Source organism: Gossypium raimondii, chromosome 2 (genome assembly GCF_025698545.1).
Source record: "Gossypium raimondii isolate GPD5lz chromosome 2, ASM2569854v1, whole genome shotgun sequence".
Lineage (NCBI taxonomy): Eukaryota > Viridiplantae > Streptophyta > Magnoliopsida > Malvales > Malvaceae > Gossypium > Gossypium raimondii.
The window spans coordinates 25,682,130-25,688,114 of NC_068566.1; the positions used below are offsets into that span (position 1 = coordinate 25,682,130).

Genomic DNA, 5,985 nt, shown 5'->3' on the forward strand with positions numbered 1-5,985 from the left:
GGAAATTTTGGAGTATTTATTTGGCAAAGAAACCTTAAAAGCCAAAAAATTGGAGGGAAATGATTAAATAGTAAAGTAAGGGAAACGTGGGAGTGGCCATTAGGCAAATTCGTCATTTTTTAAATTTCTGGTGGGTTGTTTCAGTTTTAAATACAATGCATCTCGCCTACTTTTCACACCATTTAGATCATATTAGAAAGCTATAAATTTTGTTTTCTTTGTATGGTTTTAAAGATCTATCATTAAAGAATAGATCCAAACATTTTCTTTCTCAAAAGCAACCGGAATTGAAGCTCGAAATTGCCTAATTGATCACTTGTTGTGGTAGAAAAAAATTGTGTGGTGAGTTTTTAAGGGCGATTTGGTAAATTGACCCTCAATTATGTTTAATTAGAAGCTTAATTAATTATTACAATTAATTAATTATGGTTCAATGATTAATTTTTGTAATATTGGTAGTAAATGTGCAATATATTGAATTTGTATAAAAAAAATGGTAAGTGAGCCTTTATTTTGGGTTGTGTTGTGTTAATTAATTGGTTTAATTTTAAGGATGAATTAAAGCATGTGTTCTGGAATTTTTGATTATGATATGTTGGTGACCCCTGTTTTGCAAATTTTGCATGTTTTCCCTAAGCTTTCCAGATTGTTTCAAATCGGTCTTGATTTGCTTCTAAGATATTGTTAGGGTCTCGAGGGCTCAATTTAGGGACAGTATGTATGTATAAGAATGGTTTATGATATGATTAAATTATTTATTGATAAAATGTTTGAATGTTTTCAATTGTACGGTAACACTCTGTAACCCTAATTTGACAACAGATACGGGTTATGGTTGTTACATGCTAGCGCTTGGTCTTCTCCTTATAAAGTTTAGCATTCTCATAAGCTTATGCCCAGAATTCTTCCATTTCATTTAATTCAAGCAACCTTCTATTTCCAGTAGCTTTCCAATCCATGTTCAATTTCTTTACAGCCTAGTATGTGCTATACTCTAACTCAACCGGTAAATGGCATGGTTTTCCATAGACAAGCTTGAATGGTGACATTCCTAACGGGGTTTTGTAAGCAGTGTGATATGCCCATAAAACTTCATCCAGTCTTAAGGACCAATCCTTATGATTTGGATTAACCACTTTCTCCAAAATCTACTTAATTTCCCTGTTGGAAATTTCAGCTTGCCAGCTTGTTTGCGGATGATATGTTGTGGCAGTCTTTTGTTTTACTCTGTACCTTTGCATGGCGTTGGAAACTAGCTTGCAATCGAAGTGAGATCCCTCATCACTAATTATGGATTGAGGCATACCGAATCTCGTAAAGACGTTCTTGTGCAGGAACTTCATCACTAACCTGGCATCATTAGTAGGTAGAGCTATGGCTTCTACGTATTTGGAGACATAATTTACTGTCACAAGTATGTATAAATTGCCGAACAATGGTGGAAATGGACCTATAAAGTCTATCCCCCAAACATCAAACAAATCGATTTCCAGAATATTTTGCAATTGCATTTTGTGTCTCCTTGATAGGTTGCCTGTTCTCTAAAAACGATTGCATGTCTTATAAAATTCATGGGCATCTTTGAACAAATTCAGCCAATAGAACTCAGATTGGAATACTTTTTCTACTGTTCTTACTCCTCCAAAATGCCTTCCATTCGAGGTTGAATGACAATGTTTCAATACAGTGTTCATCTCTTCATCAGGAATACATCTTCAAATTATTTGATCAGTACATTGCTTATATAGATAAGGCTCATCCCAATAGTAGAATCTTGCATCATTCAAGATTTTTCGTTTGCCCTAGTTATTCAGATCAGTTGGCAATAGTCCACTGACTAAGAAGTTTACAATATCGGCATACTAAGGCAATACCCTGGCAATTAACAACTGCTTGTCCGGGAAATTGTCCTTAATAAGCTTGATATTGTCATTTTCATTTCCAACTTCTAATCTTGATAGATGATCTACCACTTGATTTTCAGTTCCCTTTCTAGCTTGAATCTCCAAATCAAATAGTTGCAGCAAGAGTATCCACCAAATCAGTCTTGGCTTTGCATCTTTCTTAGTCAATAAATACTTAATGGAAAAATGGTCCGTGTAAATCGTGACTTTGATACCAACTAAATATGATCGGAATTTATCGAATGCAAATACCACAACCAATAATTCCTTTTCGATGGTGGTGTAATTAAGATGTGCATCAGTTAGAGCCCGACTAGCAAAATAGATAACATGAAATATTTTATCTTTCCTTTACCCTAGTACTGCTCCCACGACATAATCACTGGCAACACACATGAGCTCGAATGGCAATGTTTACTTAGGAGCTATTGCAATCTGTGCAGCCACTAGTCGCCTTTTTAACTCCTCGAAACCTAACAGACAAGTTTCATCAAAGATGAAAGGTTTATTTTGTTCCAACAAGGCACACAAGGGTTTAGAGATCTTGGAAAAGTCTTTGATAAATCTCCTATGGAATCCAGGATGCCCTAAGAAACTCCTAATTCCCTTAACACTCGTTAGACGTGTCATATTTTCAATCACTTCGAATTTAGCCTTGTCAACTTCGATTCCTCTATGGGAAACCTTATGCCCTAGGAAAATGCCTTCTCTTACCATGAAATGACACTTCTCCCAATTTAAGACGAGGTTAGTCTCCTCACAGCGTTGAAGTACCAATTCTAAGTTGTGCAAACAACCTTCAAAATCATTCCCAAATACCGAGAAATCATCCATAAACACTTCGAGGAAATTTTAAACCATATCTGAGAATATGGAAATCATACACTGTTGGAATGTTGCTGGTGCATTACACAGACCAAAGGGCATTCTTCTAAAGGCGAATGTACCATACGGACAGGTGAATGTTGTCTTTTCTTGATCTTCTGGGGAAATTGCAATCTAATTGTACCCATAGTATCCATCTAAGAAACAATAGAAGTCTTTTCCAACTAATCGATCTAACATTTGGTCAATGAAGGGTAGTGCAAAATGGTCCTTCCTTGTGGCTTTTTTGAGCTTGCGATAGTCCATGCAGACTTGCCATCTCGTGACAGTTAGTGTAGGTATAAGCTCATTATTGTTGTCACTGACCATGGTGACACCTCCCTTCTTTGGCACAAATTGGATTGGACTCACCTAAGAGATGTCAAATATTGGGTAGATAATTCCATCATCCAACCATTTGATTATCTCTTTCTTCACCACCTCTTACATAATGGGGTTCAACCTTCTTTGCTGCTTAATAGAATTGCCATGGCAGTCTTCCAACAAAATTTTATGCATACAAAGCGTAGGGTTGATTCCTTTAATATTTTTGATTTGATTGTCCAACCTAATCCCTTTTTGAATTTCTTAAGCACAACTAACAACTTAACCTCTTGCTCATCAGTCAGCTTAGCAGACACAACCATGAATAGCGTGTTATCCTTTCCTAAATATGCATACTTTAATTGTGAAGGTAGAGGTCTTAACTCTAAGGTGGGTGGTTCTTCTATGGACAATTTAGAAGGATTGAAAGTCTGAGTAGATAAATCTAATGTGTCAAACCTCTTTCCAGGTCTATCGACAATTAGTTTGGATTCCAGAAACTCATTGTGGTGTCCTAATGGCTTTTCATCATCAATGTCAACTGAATCTAATTCACTATGCTCTTCGTCATGGTATTTTTTCTCAAATTCCTCTTCCACAATGGAATCTAATAAACTAACTGCATGGCATTCTTCGATATCATCAGCACATTTTAGAGCCTTGAAAAAGTAAAAGTGATTTGTTGATCGTTCACTGTCATAGTTAATTCTCCCTTTCGAGCATCAATCATTGTCCTACCTGTTGCAAGGAATGGTCTACCTAGAACAATAGGCACATCTTTGTTAGATTTACGGTCTAACACAATGAAATTATCGAGAAAAATAAATTTATCTACCCTTAACAGGACATCCTCGATTTTACCTTTTTGGTATGCATATGATAGATCTGCCAATTGCAAGGCTACAGTGGTATGTTTTGCTTCACCAATTCACAACTTTTTTAACACAGGCATGGGCATAAGATTTATGCTCGATCCTAAATCACACAAGGCCTTCCCAACATATTGGTTGCCAATTGAGCAAGGTATTGTGAAGCTTCGTGGGTCCTTCAACTTTGGAGGAAATTTATTTGTCAACATAGTAGTGCACCCTTTAGAGAGTGCAACTATTTCAAATTCTCCCAATCGTCTCTTCTTTGAAAGTATGTCTTTCATAACCTTATGCTCTAAGCTTCCACCACAGGTATATTTATGTGAAGTTCCTTAAGTACATCTAAGAATCGCCTAAAATGCTTGTCTTATTTGAGATTTTAAAAGCGTTGGGGAAATGGTAAAGTGGACGAACTTCAGGTTGTAATGATTTTTTTACCTGAGCATTGTGTTCCACAGTACTATCTAAGTTTGCTTCGGCATTGCTTGGTCCAATTTTCTCAATTATGGTGCTCTTTTTGGGTTGTTCAAGGGTTTTGCTTGTAATTGTTTCTGAAGTCGCTTATTCAGGTACAACATTCTTGACAACTCTATTTAGCCGTGTGCCACTTCTAAGAGTGATTACTTTACAATGTTATTTCATATGTGGTCTTGTATTCTCGGTATCACTAGGCAAAGTTCCTTGTGTTCTTGAGTTCAAAGCATTAGCTATCTGTACTACTTGATTCTCTAAAGCTCATAATGACAATGCTTGGCTTTGGATCACAGCATCGTTCTTGGCCATATACTCCTTCAGTAGACATTCAATTGATGAGGAAGAAGATGATGTCTGTCCTTGTTTAACTCGTTGTTGAGGTGGTATAGACTGATTGAAACCAGGTGGAATATTCATGGCATTGGGTCTAATAGCCATGTTGGAATTTCCAGCTCATTGATTGTTCCACCGAAAATTTGGGTGTTGTTTCCAACCAAGGTTATACGTTTTAGAATAAAGATTGTTGTTCCTATTGAAGTTACCCATATAGTAGACAGATGCTGGGTTCGAGGGACACTCTTCAAACACGTGATCCTCACCACAATAAACACTAGATAACCCAACTGCTTTCAACTCCTTCACCTTGCTAGGCTTCTGCATGGTCTTTATCATGTTGGTTGAAGAAGATATCTGAGCAGTAAGCAAGGTAATAGCATCAACTTTGGATGATCCAGCCACTCTCCTACCAGTTCCAAATTTTATTGTAGGGTATTGATAATCATTATTGGCTATTATCTTCAAGATCTTGTAGGCTTCATTGTAGGACTTATCCAACAAAGTTCAATTAGCTAAAGCATCAACCACCATCTGTGTTTTTGCATTCAAACCATTTTAGAACATCTCCATTTGTGCCCAATGCTAAACTCCATGCTTTGGAAATTTCCTAAGCAAATCTTTGAACCCTTCCCATGCTTCATACAGTGTTTAATCCTCTAGTTTCTTTAAGGATGTTATGTCATTTTTCAGTTTGGCATTCATATTGTGTGGGTTATATCGCAACAGAAATCTTTGACATGATTCTACTATTCTAAACGGTAAAGCATTGGGCCATGTTCTAGCATGATTTCTTAAAGAATAGGGAAATAGTTTGAGTTTTAAGGCATCTTCAGGGGCACCTTGCTATCTGAAAGAATCGTAGACCATCAAGAAAAGTCTCAAGTGCAATATAGGATCATTAGTTGGCAAACCACCGAACTGACCAATTGATAGAAGCATCTGAAACATTACAGGTTTCAGTTCAAAGTGGGGAGCTTGAATTTGTAGCATGACTATTCTAGGATTCAGGTTGTATAAGATAGGCACTGCATGTGCTCAAGTTGGCCTATCCTGATTATCAAACATCTGAGCAACAAGAGGATTAACATTCGGAGCTTTTGAATTAAGTTTCTAATTCGTATCAAGTGGATTGTTACCATCTTGATTCATTGCTCTTTGTTCTCTTCTCCTTCTTAGCAAGGTCTTTTAATTTCTAGATCTAAGGGATAGAGTTC

The 5,985-nt window shown here is 36.8% G+C and overlaps 1 non-coding gene across 1 annotated transcript; it reads left to right on the plus strand.

Moving 5' to 3' along the window:
* The first annotated feature begins 5,357 nt into the window (after positions 1 to 5,357).
* Positions 5,358 to 5,464, plus strand: LOC128039475 (small nucleolar RNA R71). Its single transcript, XR_008193979.1, has one exon. It is a non-coding gene; the product is annotated as a small nucleolar RNA R71 (small nucleolar RNA).
* The last annotated feature ends 521 nt before the right edge of the window (positions 5,465 to 5,985 follow it).